Source organism: Arvicola amphibius, chromosome 1 (genome assembly GCF_903992535.2).
Source record: "Arvicola amphibius chromosome 1, mArvAmp1.2, whole genome shotgun sequence".
Taxonomy (NCBI): domain Eukaryota; kingdom Metazoa; phylum Chordata; class Mammalia; order Rodentia; family Cricetidae; genus Arvicola; species Arvicola amphibius.
This window is the reverse complement of record NC_052047.1, coordinates 86,122,794-86,142,001: the sequence shown is the minus strand read 5'-3', so window position 1 is coordinate 86,142,001 and position 19,208 is coordinate 86,122,794.

Here is a 19,208-nt window from a genome sequence, read left to right as displayed (position 1 = left end):
ATAATGGAGGATAGCTGAATGAATAGGCAGGTAGCTAGACAGACTGGTACCAATTAAAACAATTTAAATGATCAATATAAATTCTGGAGAAGTAGGATTAGGTGACTATAAGTCAGTTATAAGCTACTCTACAAGCTAGAAGCCTGGGACATAGATGGGAAGTCTGAAGATGGGGACGTTGACCTTGTTTATTTGTTGGTGTTCAATTTGGGGAATTGCTAAAATGTGGGATTGAGACCTTCTGTTTCCTGGGTGACTCACCAGCTGTGTGGCACACATGATTAAGGATGCTTTGAACAGTCCACTTCTCTATGCTAGGGTTACCGGCTCATCAAACAACCTTCTCAGAAAAAGTCTGGCTACCCAGCCACAGGGTACACAGGAGGGACTAGACAGGAAGTAGGAGCATCCCAGTGATTGGAACACATAGACAAGATGATAGTTTCTTCACCAGGAAATCCCTGTTTGTTTGCTACTAACTCTGATCCTGTTACCTTCCTTTTTTAAAGCTAAAATACTTTCTACACCCCACATTTCTACACTGTTTGTAGGTATTAAAACCCTGTACATATCTTTTAAGACCTGCCAATCTGCCAGGAGGTGGTGACGCATGCCTTTAATCTCAGAGATAGGTGGTTCTCTGTGAGTTCCAGGCCAGCTTGATCTACAGAGCGAGTTCCAGGACAGGCTTCATAGCTACACAGAGAAACCCTGTCTCAAAAAATATAACTAAAAGAACAAAAAAGCAAAAGCAAAAGAAAAACAAACAAACAAAATAAACCTGCCAATCTATTTGGTAAAATAAAAGTTGATGCACAAACAATTAAAAAGTTATATACGATAAACAGTAATTGAGAGTTGGATGGGGCGAAGCAGATAGCACCCACACCGAAGCTGGGAAACCCACATAGCCCCTGGGCTCTAGGGCTATGGCACTCACTAGCAATCATGTTGTTTAAGTTCACCTTACTTCAACATCAAAAAAAAACAGCCACGTATATTAGATCGAGTTTATGCCCCCTGATAACCAGTTGAAGCAAGTATGACCACCATCTCGCTACAGACGGGGGACTGCTTCAGAATCTTGCAGTCAGGTTTCTGGTTCCAAGGACGAAGGAACTTCCAGAATATCCCGCTGAGAAAGGAAGGGGAAGTGGAAAGATGCTCCATTACTGAGAAGACATGAGCCAGTCTCTGCTGTTATGGGAAGGTCTGTGGAAGAGACAAGACTTAGGAGCCATCCTGCAGGTAGACGGAAGAAGGCAGAGAGGTTGGCTATGCACAAGTCACACAGTCCAGAGACTGAAGGCGAGAAGAGTACCTGCTTGATAAAGTTGTTGTTATGAAGTGTCCAGAACGTGCCTAGCGTGGTATCAGTAGGACTACATCTGGAATGAATAAAAGTCAAGTCTGCCGTGACAAAACCAGGGCAGCGTGTGGGAAGCTGGCCCTGACTTGCTTGCTCCCGGAAAGTAAGAAAATGGCCGACGGCCTCCCTTTTCTACCCAATGGCCTTGAGAGGATCGATGGAAAGGCCTCCTTTGACAACCTAAACGTCCTTCCATGTGCTTCTGTAGCTATATTCTTTAACAGAACGAGGAGCAGTTATTTTTGGTGTGTCTGGAGATACATCCAAAATGCCCGAAAGCACTAAAATTAACTTTTCCGAAGAGTCCCACTGTCAATCAACGTGTGTTTACACAGACTCTGAGTGTGAAGGAGGCACAAGGCATGCTGCAAGCTTGGTTGAAACCAACTGAATGGGGGCCGAGGGAGGTGTCCAGAACTTGGCAAATGCATTGTTTTAAGCCAGTGACAATAAACAGGGCACTCCCCTGCTCCCTCCCAGGCTCCACTTCACTGAAGCCCTCAGTGATGGCTGGACCTGGAATAACTGCGGGAAGCAAGGATTAGAGAAAGCTTGTTTTCAAACAGAAGGCAAAGAAAGAAAACCATCCCTGTCTGAGAGCCTTGGGGCAGAGTCACCGCTGTAACCAGCTCAACTAAGAGCTCACCCCTTGGAGCCCGCCCCTAACCTTTTACCTGACTCCGGAAGAGTGCCCACTGACTCCACCCTTGTCAAATCCTGCTCTCCTTGGTTTTCAGGCTCCAGTGGCAGCAGCGGGATACGCTCCCAACAGCCACGTTGGTCTCAAAGGCCTGTCCCACTCTGCCCTTCTGTTCAAGGCCCTGCTCACATCTGTGCATCCAAGGAGGGAGAAAGCCAAGTGTTGAAGAGTTGGATCCCAAGGAGTCTTAGACTCTTCTAGAAGCAATACTTCCGCTTGCTAAGGAGGCTGATGCAGACAGAGGAGCCGGAACTTACACAAGCTGAGCCAGCAAACGCTTCCAATGTGTGGAATTGAATTTAGACATTTATGTGTGTGTGCATACATTCTTCAGCTAGGGACTTTGGCAAATAGTTCTGAGTATCTATGACGTGTCAACTTCAGACCAGAGAGACAGGCCAGTCTCGCCCACAGAGCTATTGCTGGCTTGGGAGATGTGAGCAGCAAAAGGAGGGCTGCCACACTGAGGTGAATGCCTGAGCTCATTCACCTTCTCTCACAGCTGGTATTTGACACCCCAGAGTCAGACACCACACGTGTGCAGAAGGTGAAGGACACATCACCTGTATGAATGACAAGAATAGCAACCAGCCGCACACTTTAGTCCACCTGATGACTGAAGCAAAAATGAAAATAAATGCTGATTCAAATCAAAATTTAAGCCACCACCCTCTTTTCACACAGAGACAGCACATCCACTCACGCATGGCAAGTCCCGGATTTGAGCTTCAGGAGGTGCCGTGTGAGGGACTTTGCCTCTCTGGGCCTCCATTTCCTTTTCTCTAGAAAGATGCTGATAGAGTTGTTTCAGAAGGTTAAGTTACGGCACAAATTAACGAACTGAGTCCATTCTCCACAGTGTCTGGCAGCCTGCGGTCCTCAGAACCCCGGCGGCAGCTTCCTCCCTGTTGCCTCTCGCCTGCAGTCAGCACGGGTGGCCCAGTGGCCGGCTCCTGGGAAGACTGTGTGGAAGACATAGGGAAAGCGTGGGGTAGGGAGGTCACAGTGGAACCCTCCAGCCAGTTTTCTGTGTATTTCCTGGGATGACTTTTTCCCAGGGTTCCAATCCTCACAACTCCTCATAGGCATCGCAGTCTACCTCCTTGTGGTGACGGTACACAGCACTAGCATACGCTAATGACTATCCAATCTCTAAAACCACTTCTTCCTCCATGTTGGGTTAACCAGCAGTGGAGCCTCTGGGCCTCGTCATAACAGGTTTTTATCTCAACAGAAATATTAAACAGGAGCAGCTGCGATTGGAGCTGATAAAGTAGAATTGTTCAACATAGAGGTCAATCTCAGCTACACATTAAAGTCACACAGGCGCGCGCACACACACACACACACACATACACACACACACACACACACACACACACACACACACACATACGACTTGTGCCTGGGTCCTACCTTAAGTCAGTCAAACCCTAGTCTCAGGTTCTGAACATGAAGAATTTTGCTTGGTCCCCGGAGGTTCTGAGCGGCCAGGACTCTGAATCAGCTTTTAAAACCATTTGAACTTGACAAGTACAAACCTTGGCTTGAAGGCGTCTCTCCCAGGAATCTCTACCCTCTCCACAGAGATATGTCCTTGCTAAAATGGTTTTGATCTCCTCTTAGGGAATTGCCTTCGGACACATGGCATGCATTTTGGAATATTTCAATACTAGCAAATTTTTGTCTTTTGACGGTATGTTTGAGTTTGAACAAAAATCCTAAAGTAATTCCCAAATCCAGCAAGCTGAATATGTCAGGCCATTTTGCAGGATAAGCGGGGTAAGACCATTTTTGGTCATAAGCAACATATGGCCAAGGGGATGAATTTGTCTCGTGCGCCTCATAATTGACACAAAAGGCAATTCCAAAAGAGGGCCACAAACATTTTTATTAGTAACAGCTGTATTGGAGCCTGTGCGCTGTTCCCCAAAGTACCGTCTCTGTAAGACAGTGTTCATCTGGACACAGGAGGCCTGATGGGAATATTAAAAACCTGCCTCGTTTCTTGAGGGTCAAACCTGCATTTAGAAGAGATGGGGGTGGGGCGGGCGAGAAGCAGCCATCTCTGGGTCTTGTGGAGTCTTCTGCCGATCATCCTGTACCATCAGACCCAATTTGCTGCATCTAGGAGGGACGTCTCTGCCAGGTGGCAGTGTGACAGCCAGCCCACGAGTGTGGACCACCACCAGTAAAGGTACCAACCTTTTGGTGAGGTAACTAAATACAGCATGGTGGTTCTTGCTTGCCCTCTAAATCCTCTTAAGGAATTCTCTCCCATTATACGAGAAGAATTCTACCTGGTGAAGACACCAGACAATGTGAAACCAGAATGGTAAATCACAAATCAATCAGACTTTCTCTTCAGCTCCAGTACTTTGCAGCTACTTTCTTTTTCAGATTTGATTTCATTTCTCTCACTCACCCCTCGGTCTAATGTGAACACTGCCCACCGCGCCTGCCACCACCCTTGTGGAGTCTCCTGCCTATGGGAAGGTATTTCTCGGTGTGTGTTCCAAGGAACACTAGCTTCACAGTATCCAATCCATAATTACTTGTTGAGTACCTGTCACGTTTCAGACTCAGCTTTGATGGGGCTGGAAGCTTACATTAATCATGAAAATCTTCTTCAAGTGCTAGAGCGCATGACTGTGGGGACAAAGTTAGGCCGAGGCCTTGGGAGGGTCCCGGCAAACTTCAGCCCCATTACTTCCCACACTCTCTCCTCTGCTTGCTGGCCCTGCTCTGGGCTGTGGGTGAGGGGTTGGGGGAGGCCTGCCTTGGGAAGTTGACAATCAGAAGGGTTAGAACCTAAGCTAAAAATGTGGCACATTTACACATTAGAGTACTACTCAGCAGTAAAAAAACAACATCTTGAATTTTGCATACAAATGGACTGAATTAAAAAACACCACCCTGAGCGAGGTAACCCAGGCCCAAAAAGATAAATATGGTATGTACTTACTCATAAGTGGATACTAGCTATAAACAAAGGACATTGATCCTATTGTTCATGATCCTAGAGATGCTAAGTAATAAGGTGAACCCAAAGAAAGACATATAGAGATCCACCTGGAAACTGGAAGCAGATAAGATCGCCTGACAAAATTGGGAGCATGGGGGTGGGGGGAGAAGGAAGGGTGAAAGGGGAAGAGGAGGGGAGAAGGGGAGGGTTGAGGAGAGCTTAAGGGAATGGGATAGTGGAGATGGAGGAAGAACAGAGATGAGAGCAAGGAAAGAGATACCTTGATTGAGGGAGCCATTATAGAGTTAGCAGAAATCTGGCTCTAGAGAAATTCCCAGGAATCCACAAGGATGACCCCACCTAGGACCCTGGGCAATAGAGGAGAGGGATCCGGTCTTGATTTGCCCTGGAGTCAGGCTGATGACTATCTTAAATATCACCATAGAACCTTCATCCAGCAACTGATGGAAAGAGAGGCAGAGACCCACATTGGAACACTGGACTGAGCTCCCAAGGTCCAGTTGAAGAATGGGAGGAATGAGAATATGAGCAAAGAGGTCAAGACTATGATGGGTTTACCCACTGAAACAATTTACCTGAGCTAATGGGAGCTCTCCAACTCCAGCCGGACTGGAAGGAACAAGCCAACTAGTCTTTGAATGTGATTGACAGTAACATGACTGGAGCAGACTGAGGGGCCACTGGCAGTGGCACCAGCATTTATCCCTTCTGCATGTACTGGCTTTTTTGGGATCCTATTCTCTTTGGATGGACACCTTGCTCAGCCTAGATATAGTAGGGAGGGCCTTGGGCCTTCCACAAGGCCATGTTCCTTACCCTCTCTGAGGAGTGAATGGAGGTGGAGTAGCCTGAGGGTGTGTGGAGGGAATGGGAGGAGGAGAGGGAGTGGAAACTTGGATTGGTATTTTATTTAAAAAAAAAAATCTAGTTAAAAAAAAGAAAGATAGGAAAGAAGGAAGGAAGGAAGGAAGGAAGGAAGGAAGGAAGGAAGGAAGGGCTGACGGAAGGACGGACGGACTGTGGCTGCAGACCAGTGGAATGTGGAGGAAACAGTTCCATCCATTTGAGGACCAAGGAGCTGGACAAAGAGTTTTCTTTATTTTAGAGATTTTCAATGATGCTAAAATACTAGGGGGTCCTCGACTCCAACAAGCAAATCAATCGTGTTGCACCTTTCCCGGGCTTATCTGTCATAGAATTTTTCTTTATGAACTGAAGTATAAGCCCATTTTGGGAAACCCCACTCTCTAAGGATGGCCTGCCTGGCACATCCGCCACATACCATCAGCTGTGTCAAAGGTCACGAAACCAAGTTACCTCCCTGCTTCGGAAGGTGTTTGGTTTCTGTGCTATAGAAATTCCTTAAATCCCTCTCATTATTATACTTCACTAGCTCCTCGTCCCCTGTTTAGGCATTCCGAACACTTATCTCATCCACGCTAACATTTCAGGATACATATCTCAAAATACATGTTTTCAAAAGGCTTCCAATCCGGCCTTGGGTTCTGCATCGCCCAGGTTCCTCATAAAGCAGCAAGAATTCACCTTATGAAGGATTCCCAAATTAGAAATACTAAATACCAGCACACCTTGTAGCCCCAAACCCATCCGCTATTCTCAGGAACCTCCGAAGCATCGGCATTTGGGGTCCTAAATCTGCCTTCACACCTCCGCGTAACCCCTCCACCCGGGTGAGAAGGCGCTGGTGCAGAGACTGGCTTTCCAGGGGTAAGAATTATATTTGTCTAGGGTGCTGGCTCCGGAGACATCTGTGGTGGCAGCGTATCCAGCTCCGGCTCAGGAGCTAACTTTAGCAGCAGACTCTGCATCTGCTGGCGGAGTTTGACACAGCATATGTTTTCCAAAGCAGCCCTTCCCAATAGCTGACTCCCTTCTCGTGCGAGGACATTTAATATATCCTGAGCGCTAATCATCCCTTCCCCTCCCCAAACATTTAAGCTATTTTTAATTTCGTCAGATTTAACAAGCAGTCCTGTCTGGAGCCCATCTTTTGATTTCAAAATAAATAGAGAAGGTTTACTGTGACTCCGGACTGGGTTTCACCTCTGCGCTGCCAGATAAACTTACCCACACCTTCTCTCTTACCTTCCCAGGCACTCTCTTTAACCCTTCAACTTCCTGAAACCCGAGGGAGCCACCAATACAGCGGCCTTACCATGCATCAACAAAGGCTTTGGCAGTTCCGCTTTCTTAAAGTGCTGTTTCATTCCTCTCCCCCCATGCGTGGGTTGGGCTCTATGTACCCTTCGAACACAGACTACGGAGGAGCAATTTGGCTTCTGAGTCTTGATTGTGAACGGATGGCTTGTTCTGAGGAAAGTCGTTTGCCATATCCGAAAGACACTCGGGCTGATCTATCGAGACAGCCATGTGTGAAGGAACAGAGGCCTCCTGACACAACAAAGGGCCGAGGATGGGGCCCATGGCCATTGGCGTGACATCTTGGAAAGGAATCCATATCCAGGCAAGCCTCCAGATATTGATACCTTCATTTTGACCTCTTGCTAGACTCTGAGACAGAATTGCCTGGCTATACTGCTCCCAAATCCCTACACAGCTGTATGAGATAATTATTTTTTATAGTGTTTTAAGCCAGAAAGGGTCGGAGTGGTTAGCTATGTAGAATTAGTTAGCAAAACTGTTCTCTAGGATCTTATGTGGTGATCCAGCCGTACTCCTTGACATTCCGCCTCCTCTGCCTACAGTTAAACCAGTAGTCTAGGAAAGAAACTATTTGAATAATGTGAAGGCCCACAGATTGTTCTGTAGGTAAAATTAAGGCCTGTTACTATGGAGACATTAACTTCTATTAGCCCCAGGGCCTAATAACCCCAAGGAAGTGAGAAGCAGGCAGAACTTCAGAGTTCAGATCTGCGTGCTTCCCACAGGCCAAGCAGGGCTCCTCTTTATGCGTCCCCATCCCTCGACCACCAACCGAGCTTCCATTGCGAGCTGCCATGGCATCCCTCATCTTGGCTGCTGAGTCACAGTCCCCAAGCTCTGGCATTCTCGTTGTTTACTAGATTATCTCCCAGCCCCACCCTCCTGAGGCTTGTGTTTTCTGTAGGAGTCTGTAAGCAGCTCCAGGGCTCGGCTCAGCCTTCCTTCCGGAGGGAGGGTGCTAGCCCTGGGAGGCCAGTGTTCAGGTAGCAGCCAGCACACCAGAGAAGAACCAACAATGCCGGCATTTCTGGTTTTGTTCTTCGCTGCCAGTGTGTTAGTTAGTATCTCATTGCCGTGACAATATCAGAGAGAAATGGTTTAAAGAAGCAATGACTTATTTTTATTTTTGAAAGATTTTTATTTTATGTGTATTAGTATTTGCCTGCATGTATGAGCACCATATGATTGCTGTGCCTTCAGAGGCCAGAAGAGGGTGTCAGATCCTCTGGGACGGGAGTCACAGACAGTTGTGAGTATGTGGGTATTGGGAATCGAACCTGGGACCTCTAGAGGAGCAGTTCATACTCTTAACCACTGGACCATCTTTCCAGACCCAGGAAGAATTTATTTTTGTCTTACAGTTTCAGAGATTTTGGCTCATGGCCTGCTGGTTTCATTGCTGTGGACCTGTGGGGACAGTGACCGGTCACGGCAGAAGGTTTTGGTCAGGCGAAGCTGTAGCTGGTAACAGCTGGGTAGCAGAAACGGGGGAGTGTGTGGGTCCAGGGACAAGCTTCCTTCAAAGCCACAACCTCCAGGCCCCACCTCCTGCTTTTCATCAGCTCCCAATGGTATCATCACCCACAGAGATTAGAGCTCTGTGGATGTGATCTCTCTCTAGAAGGCATCAACTGCCAGTCAACCCTTCGACACATGAGCCTTTGGGACCACGTTTTATCCCAACCATAAAATGCTGGTTTTGTTGTGTTTCAAAGGCTGGGGATCAACCCCATGTGTGCTAGGTAAGCATTCTACCATTGAGCTACGCTTCCAGGGCACGACTCCCCTGGGCTAACCCCCAGAGTCTTCAGTGTAGAATTCATCCTATGAAGTAGACTCTCTCCCAGACCTATCAGCTCCTCCCTGATTTCTGGTGACTCTCACAAATCAGTCCATAAAATGTTGATGCAAAGAGATCCATATTGATCATTTATCCTGTATATTTTCCTAAAAGCCCTTGGGCCACATAACTCTGTCTATACAGAAACTCTCAAGTGTTAATTTTGATAGTTCTGTTTTTTTTTTAAATGTTTTATAGCTAAGACAACTATTTATGTGTGTACATCTTGTTGGGGGTTGCTAAGCAGTGTCTCCTGCTGGTCTCTTTTTGGAAGGAACAATAGCTATATTTATAAAGCACAAAATCTTCACCTTTTCAAAACTCTCCCCAGCACGACATGCAGCACCCAAGCACTGCAGGATGCTGGCGAGGGCTGTGGGAGGCTTTGATCATCTCTGGGAAATGCGAGAGATTGATGTTTCTGTGTTCGTTGACTTCTTGGGACTTTTAGCATACTGATGCCCATCACGTGGCACCAAAATAACAATCTGTGTTGTTTTCCAAGTGTCAGGTTCAAAGGAAACTCTGGACAAATGGCTATCTGTGGTGTCTATACTGCACCAAAGTGCACGCTGGTCTCCATGTTCTCTCCGCATTGCAGATAATTGCTACAGAGTCCATGCTGGCATCCTGACCCTCTACCCTACACTGTTCCAGCTCACGGGCTTCCCTTCCACCAGCTCCTCATTCCCATAAACTCTGCTATTTTGGCCATGTGCTGTCTCTTGATCCTCTCTTTTGTCTTCCTTTCTTGGCCCATCTCCCTTGCCCCTCTCCCTTGCTAATCTCTTAACTCTCCTCTAATGGCCCAGTCCACTCTGCTGGCCATGTTCAGTTTGCTTCTTTCTCTCTCTGCTCTGGACTCTTCCAGATGCCTCGGCCTGTATTCTCCTTCATATCTACAATAAAAACTTTCCCTTCAAGTGAACCTTGGAACAGTTAGGTCTTCACCAAGCTCTGCCACTGAAACATCCCGTGGACTGATGCACAGAGCACTTATAAAATGCTGGATGAGACCTGTCCCACAGAAAGAAAAATGTGGCCTTTGATTTGCTCTCTAGCCTCGTCCATTTAGCTGCCAACAAGTCTTAAGAATGTCCCTGAAAATTGTTACTTAAAGACATAGATCTTGGATTCAAAGAACCTTTAAGTCAAACTAAGCTTTTCAACTTATTTGCTCTTCAAGGACAGAAATAACATGAATATTCAGTGGCTATGTTGTGGGTAAGTCAAACCCAAAGTTACTCCTGATCATTAAACTAGTGTTAAATCTCCCACACCAACCACCAGACTAGAGCCTGGAATTCTTAGGCAGGGAGTCACGATAACCCTTTACTCCATCCCAGCCTAAAAAATTTAAAAAAAAAAAAAAAACCACATAAAGACACTGGCATGAAGGAAGGTGGGAAATGAGGAGGGGGGGGGGAAGAAAAACTTTATTCTTTCAACATTGACCCATTTTGTTCAGGTCTAACAACTCAGAAGCAGCAGAGCCATTGAAACAGGATTGTAAAACTATAACACTCCTCAATTACTTCTTGTTGGCCAGACAAGCAAACCTATTATTTGACAATGCATCATGCTCTGAGATAGTAAACTTTATCCTACAGAGGTCATGAGAAAAAGACCACAGGTACAGTCTGCTAACCTCCACTAGATAATTTTTCACAGTTATCATCCAAGCACTCTGAAAGCACAAAAGATACGTTATCTTCAGGCTCAGTTTATTATAACGTGTGGGTGAAGCGCCCTATAAAACCACTTACTACGTAACTGTTGCACGTTTCTCTGTGCAGAAAGTCAAATCAGTAAACCATCTTTTTGACAGTGTGTCTTTAAGTGTCAGAAACGAAAGGACATGCTCTTAAAGGAGAGCTCGCCCCGTATTTATCACCCCCTCACTTTCCCACACGCACACACAAGACCCTCATCGCCTCTGTGCATGCCAGAGACACTCAAAAGAATTCTTCTCAGCCATCCCGCTTCTTTTATAGCTGAGTATCTCATGGTGGAATTGTTACTAGAGAGACCTGCAAGCAGCATTAACTCGGGGCAGGCAGTATTTCAAGGACCACCGTCACAGGGCTCCCCTTGGGGTCATAATATTGAGTAAGACTCAAGAAATACAAAATAAAATGATGATGGATTCCCTCAGCAAATGTTCTCGGGAGTCACGGATTTAATATTAGCACCTAGGAGAGGTCATTGGTGTGTAGCTCAGACCTCGGGTTGTTCTATGAGCTTACCTCTTTTCCACACAGTAATGTCTTCATGGGCCACAGGGCACTTCAGTGGGAAGGAAAGTCTTGCATGATTAAATCCCAGCACGTATAATGACATCCCAGGAATCTCAGGGCTCACAATCTCTGAAGCAAAAGGTGAGTTAAAGACAGTATCAGCCAGGCAACCCCTCCCAGCATGCAATTCTCTTAGAATTCTTCCTTCAGTTCAACAGGCCTCAGCTCCTTGTCCGTTCATGGCAAGGAACCATTTTCTAGAGTGAGACTCCAAAAGCAGTGATCTTTAAAAAGAAACCCACACTAACATGGGTGTTATTTGTTTACCCTTGAAAATCTGCTGAATATTGAGGGACTTCATGTTCCCCAGATAAAATAAGGGGCTGTGGAAGGATCAAAAGCAACAGAACACACAACTGTAAAAATGGAGACTGTAATTAGTAGCAAGGTATAATTCTTGAGAATTGGCGAGAGAATGGGTTATAAGTGTTCCCTCCACAGAGAATGCAATGTGTGGGAGATAAATAAATACTAATTTGTTCAGAGTAACCATTCCATGACATATACACACGTTCCTTATATACCCGGGCTTGGCACTGGATAAAACAATCAACTTCAGACCAAAAAGAGTACAAACGAGTGTGCATGCACCAAACACATGCGGACTTTTTGTTACTATTTCCTAGGTAAGGCCGTGTAAAGCCATTTGCGTAGCTCTCATGTTGCATTAAGCATCCAGGGCCCTCGAAAGATGATGTAAATAAGGTCAGAGGAAGTATGCAGATTTTGTACAAATATACATCATTTAGATAAACCCACGAGCATCTGTAGAGTCTAGCATTTGGGGGAATCAATACCCAAGGACACCAAGCCATAACTGTATTTCAAAACAACATGTGCACAACAAATATTACAATTTTTATCTGTCAATTCAAAAGCATCAAAAAAAGAAAACAGCTGCTCTCCAACTACGGGAGAGCACTATTGGGCATAGGTTTGAATTTGGGGCTAGGCGAATGTAGGATAAAAGTCAAATCTAATAGAAGACACCTATTCTGAGACTAGATGTTTGAAGAGGTTGAAAAAATTATCCCAGTTGATCTTTTATTATCGTTATAATTTTTTTATTGATTCTTTGTCAATTTCACATCATGCAGCCCCAAACCACTCATTTCCCAGTCCATGGACCCAGACACCGTGCTCGGTGGCAGGCATCCTGGGCCAGGATGTCATCATGGCCCTAGGTGGCAGTGCAGGTCACTCGAATCGGCATGGCCCAGGTTTCTGAGCTAGCCTAGCTGATTTTGTGCTATTCTGTAGAGTAGTAGCTTCTAGATTTTAGTATACATCAGAATCTCCAAAAGCAGTAAATAAAAGTCATATAAACTTCCCTCGGGCTGGCAAAGCTTATAACTTGGTTGAATGGATACAACTTTTACACCGAGAACAAAGAGTCATTAGAATGCCCACTTGAGTGTTTCTCTTTTTTTTTTTTCTGTACTTTTCACATCTGTCTGTCTGTCTGTCTGTCTATGCACATGCCATGGCACATACATGAAAGTCAGGGGGCAACTTGCAGGAGCCAGCTTTCTACTTCCACCAGGTGGGTTCTTCTGGGTTTTGTTTATTTGTTTTCATGTTAGTTTCTTTTAGACAGAGACTCACCAGATAGCCCAGGCTGACCTGAAATGTCCATCCTCCTGCCTCAGTGTCTCAGTGCTAAGGTTACAGGGGGATGAATGGCGGATGCCCCATCACTCAAGGCGAATGGAATAAGCCGTACATCTTCACTACCAACAAAGGCTCTACACAGCAGCCTCTCCTTGGCCACAGCTTTAATTAATCAATTTTGTGGTTTGTGTAAATGGTGTAGGAGTGTTTATGTGTTCACCGCATGCCCATGTGTGTGCAGCTACATGCACAAATGTATGCACACATGTGGAGGGAAGAGATGAACATCAGGTCTCTTCCTCTATCTCCCTAAACTTGTTTTTCCAGACAGGGCTTCTCATTAGACTCAAGGCTCACTGATTGGCTATATTGATTGGCTAGAGAGCTCTAAGGAACATCATATCCCAGCCCAACAGGCCAGAGATACATGCTGTAGTTCCCAGCTTTTTCATGGAGGCCAAGGATACAAACTCAAGTCCTTGTGTTCATGCAGCAAGCACCTTACCCACTGTTTAGACCCTGTTTGCCACAGGTTTTCTTTCCAAGGCTTCAGTACAGTTTACTAGAAGCATCGTGTGATAAAATAAAATATTTTGAGACACTACCCATAATTTCTATTAAAGTATAATAAATTTTCATTTTATTATTATTTGTTGATCTCTTGTCTACTTTTACAAGTGAAACTTCACCATAAGTATGTATGTATAGAAAAAAAGCATACTATGTATAGGGTTGGATGATACCCATAGTTTTAGGCCTCACCCTACAGTCTTGAGATGTATTCCCTGTATATCAGGGAATACTAGCATACAGAGAGTCATTTAATCTAGAATCAAGCTAAAAAAAATCAACTGAAGGAAGTGGAAACATAAGCAAAATTCCTTTTGTTTTTTGTTTGTTTTACAAGACAGGGTTTCTCTGTAGCTTTGGAACCTGTGTTGGAACTAGTTTTGTATACCAGGCTGGCCTTGAACTCATAGAGATCCACTTGCCTCTGCCTCCTAAGTCCTGGGATTAAAGGCATGTGCCACCACTGCCTGGCTGAAAAAAAATATAGCCTCATTTTCAAATCTTTTCTAACCATGTCAAAAATACCTTTGAGGTCTCTGTAGTGTGAGTCGCATAGACTCAACATTCAATTACTAAGCAAATACAGGCTAGGTGTGCAGAAAACAGGAGTAAGTGACCAAATGCATGCTCTCAGAGCCTTAGCTGGGTTGCTGACTGAAGCTGAGTTCCCCTCCACAGTGGTGTTCATAAAGCTTGCCATTGTACCTGAGTGTTTGCCATTGCTGGGAGCTCAGCTGGATTTCAAGGGTGGGACTCTCTGTTTTTCTCCATATGGTCATCTCGGTGTGTCTGGGCTTCCTCGCAACATGGCAGCTGCATTCCAAAGGCAAGCACTGTAAGAGAAAGGAGCAGGCAGAAGTGCACATCTTTTGTGGCCTATCTATAGAAATTGAGGAACATCAATTTTACCATGCTGGTTGATGAGTTCACAAGGGTCCACCCAGACCAAGAAGATTAGCCATAGGCTGTTCTCCTGCCCCTTCTCTCTCTCTGAGACAGGGTGTCTGTGCTGTCTAGGTTGGCTTCAAATTCTCAATATGTCTGCAGATACCATTGAGTGCAATTAGCACTTAATACAAAAGGTCACGTGGGATAGGGATGATCACTGTGGCCTGTGATAGGTTGTGCTGTGTCCCCCCCAGTCCAGGATTACCCAGGACCTCAGAATGCGATCTTGGTTAGAAAACGAAAAGGTCTTCACGGGTGTGATGTATTTAAGACGTGGTGGTACCAGCTTAGTGTTCACCATAAACCCAACGACTAGAGTCCTTGTTTTTCAATAGAGCTTGACACATAAACACGGGGGAAAACACAGAACCTAGAGTGACCCTACCATATGCTAATGGATGCCAGAATCTACCTAGGAACCGAAAGAGACCCAAAGCCTCCTCCCCTTGAGCTTCAGAGGGAGACTGACCATGTCCACAGTGCGGGTTTCTGACCGTCAGTATAGCAAACCTCAGAACTACACAAGGTCCCCTTCTGTAGTCTGCCATCCACCACAGTTGGCTGCATGAGGATTGGAGGGACAGCATTGAGATCTAACTCCAGCAGGAAGAGCCAGCACCGGGGGTGGGTGTTGGTTCCAGCACACACCCTCTCGGCAGAGCAGGCAGGTGTAGCTTGCCCTAGCACCTGCTGGTTCAGAAGGCAACACCAGAGATACATACATATACATATATATCTGACAAGACAGAGCTAGAACCAGACACAGCTCTAAAAGCCCAGCCACTGGCAAGAAGCTGGCACCAAGTCAGACCTCCACTGCACCACCATTTCCCCTGAGGTGGCGCAGGGGGAGCAACAGCAGGCCACCCACGGTTCTGTGCTTTAATTATTTGTAGTGTGCCGTCTAAAGTGGTGCTCGACTGGCCTAATGACTCGGGCGACTGAGTCAGACGAGAGAGATCTGAGCTTATGTGGAGAGCTTCTAATAGACTTCTCTGGAGTTTATAGCTGAAGGGAAGACCTGCTGCCCCCACTTTTTAAATAGATTAACAAACCTCTCTAAATCTCCTTCCCGAGACCCCGAAAGCATCTGCCAGTTGCGTTTTCATTTGAGAGCCAAAATGAGCACAGGTTTTATGGCTGGCACAGATGATGTGAGTTGTTCTACATGCTGATTTTCCCAACAACTCTCTCACAGTGGTACATGGAGGTCCCTGACCAGCCCAATGCCAACTGAAAGGGGACAGACATCTCACTCAGCCAGGGGTTTCTGCCTGGCTCACAATGGATTCCAAACAGTCCTGGGGTTCTCAGAGTTGCTTTACACTGTCTTTCCTAGCTGGACAGTCTTTTAGATTTTCTATTTAAGACTCTAACCCTTCCCTGTACAGCTCAAAAAGAAATTCTCTCTCAGTTTGGTTGGCCTCTCTGCCTTCCCTCCACACCCCATGGTAGGGCACTCATTAATTTAGATTTCCTGGGAACTCTGGTCCCTCCTGGCCAGGACTGGGATAGAAATCCCATTAAAGATAATGAATTTTTTCCCTAAACTTTTTGGGCTGATAGTTTTGCTGAAAGGTGCAGAGGGACAGAATCTTCTCGGCGAGATTCTCAGTTGAGACCACAGTGGATGAGCCCAGGAGAAAGGGAATGATGGAGGGAGGAAAAGAGGGCTCCCAGGGGAAGAAGGGGGAGAAAAGATCCAAGGAGAAGGGGAAGAAAGAGACGAAGATCCCTCACCACCATGAGGTGACAGCAGTTTCTAGAAGAACATCATGGGTTTCGAGAGCAGGCAAGCCCTGAGACAGCACACAGTCACGATGCTTAGGTTGGGCATGGGATCTTGGAGTCCAGAAATGCGAGAAGGGAACAGGCCATTGCGGCCTTCACAGGGTCTGCTGCAGACCCAAGCTTCTGTCTTCAAAGTTACCCTCCCATGAAAGCTTGGACTACAGGAAAATAAGTTATGTGGGGATATACTAATCTCTAAATAAAGATAATTTTAGTGGTGGTACAAGGTGAAGTAATTTTCCAGATGTACTTGGAATAAAAATTGTGAATGATTTTTTTCAACTTAATGGAGAAAAATAAAGTTAACAATAAAACTAACATTTAGTGTTTAGTGTACACCGAGAGTCACGTTAAGGATTTTATGTACCTTAGTTCTCAGTTTATTTAATTCTCACCAAAACTTTATTAGGGCCTTACTATTATCAGCACGTCCATTTTTAGATTTAAAAACAAAGAAACAAAGTTGCTGGAGGTGACTCTGGGCCAGGATATGAACTAAGAAGTTTCCAGCCTACTCTCTGAACACTTGTCCTGTCTGCCGCCTCATTATCTGAGCTAATACAAAGAGCACTGAGAGGTAAAAGACCTTCAGAAACACAGACCACAGAATCAACTAAGCAGGGCTCCCTGGGACTCACAGAGACTGGAGAGGCAACCAGCAGGGCTGCATGGATCTGAGCCAGGTTATGCTTGTTAGCTTGGTGTTCTATGGGACTCGTAACGGTGAGAGTGTCTCTGACTCTTTTGTCTGCTCTTGGGACCCTTTTCTTCCTACTGGGTTGCCTCATCCAGCCTCTCTACGAGGGTTTGTACCTAGTCTTATTGCATCTTGTTGCACCTTGTTCAACTGATATCCCTGGGAGGTCTGCTCTTTTCTGAAGGGAAAAGGAGGAGGAGTGGGTCTGGGGGAGAGAGGAGGTGGCGGGGAGAGCCTAGAGGGGTAGAGGGAGGGGAAACTAAGGTTGGAATGCATTAGATGAAAGAAGAGTAAATAAAAAGAAGAAAAAGAGATAAAACACACAAAGTTAAGGAAGTGGAATGTGAGCTCCTGCAGCCTCTAGACCAGCATGCTGCAGAGCAGAGGTTATCTGGTGGTAGTGCTTCAAATTGGAATTGTTAATATCGACTGTCAGGTTGACAGGCTATGGAGTCACCTGGAAGACAAATCTCTGGACATCTGAGAAGATTTTCTATCTTGGATTAATTAAGATAAGAAGACCCATCCTAAATATGAGCCACACTATTCTGTGGGCTGGGAGTTCTGACCTGAGTTAAGCAGAGAAAGCTTCCTGACTACAGACGCAGTGTGCCCATTGCTTCACAGGCCTGCCACCACGGTTTCCTTCTCTGGTGAGCTGTACCCTCCCGCTCAGAACCAAAATACGCCTTCCTTCCTTAAGTTGCTTTCGTTGGCTATTTTGGCATAGCAACAAGATGGTAACTAACACATTTGCTAGAGGTTACATAACTACCAGAGTGAAGCTGCATTAGAACAAGAGCCACTCAGATCCTGGCTGGTGGCAAAGCTGACGAATGCCTCAACACGGCTCATCTTCCCAAATCAAGCAGAGGCACTGTCTACCCAAAGGATGTGTGTAGAAACATCTGCCAGTGTGCCCCCTTGGAAGAGGGAGTCCATACGGACAGGCTGGTCACAGTGGCCCACAGAGCAGCTCTGGGGAGGAACGGCGTTTTGTTTTTGCTTGACTCTCACCATTTGTACATGTAGACCCCAAACCCCAGGTCTGCGGGGGTGGAGAACATGGAGGAAAGGAGACCGTGGATGAGTTGACCCTCCAGGGGCTGCAGAGTTTATCCGAAAAAACAGTAGAGGGGCGAAAACTGCAGAGAGCACTGCGCATCAAAATGACTTCTTACCTGTGTGACAAAACAAGCAAGCCTTTTCTTGGGTCCCTTTATGGCAGATTAAGAAGGCTTCGGGGGACCCTGACATACCTGTCACTAACATTTGCATTCCACACCACAGAAACCCTTTAGATTAATGACCTCCCTATCTGCACGATATTCTTGTCTTAATCGCCGACTTGTATGTATTGCCAATCCCACTAAGAGTAAAGAGGAAAGAAGCGCTGGTACGAAATTTTCCTAATGACTGACGAAGACATAAAATCTTGCTGCAATAAATTAGCATGTGTCTCCTAATATGGACCTACTGATTTACTTGAGGTAAAATGGCCCTGAAACCACACACCTGGGCATCGTCAGACCCTCCTCTGAAGTAGTGGGTTTTATATTTATGCTAGCTGCGGTGAACCCTGAGGACAGCCATCTGGTACTGCAAGTACCAATTGCCCCGAAGTGGAAAGTGGCATTTCTATAATGCTGCCATCAGTAATCCTGAAGGCAGTGTACAGAGGAGACGGCTCCTCCTAGGGCCCATCCCTACCACCCAGCAGGCCCTCTCCCATTTCCAGCTTTTGTGCGGTTTTTTTTTTTTACCTTGTTTGTGGATATTACCTGCATTGAAAAAGAGTTCCAACTCTCTGAGTAAGGCAACATGGCAGGGGATAAGAAGAGCCAAGCCCCTACGCATGAGGACGTGACCCTACCCTGACTACCTGTCCCCATTCAAAATCCAGCTCTGCCACTTGTTAGACCAGTGGCAGGGTTTTCTATACCCTCACTTCTCCATCTGTTAGCAAAAAAGGGGATATGTGCCTCCAAAAAAAATCACTTCAAACAGTTCCTGGTAGAGAAGCAGGCCTCCCAAGGAAGACTTAAGGCTAAACTCTCTTCCTTCTATGTTTTCAGCCCAGACCTCAAGGCAGAAAAAGAGCTGGCCCTCATCTTCCAAGCAGCTCTAAGTCGTCACTCTACCGAGTCTGAATCTGCACAAAGCGAGGCTGCTGAGCACTGAGCTAATCTCCCGGCCCAGCCAGCATCTCCTCTCC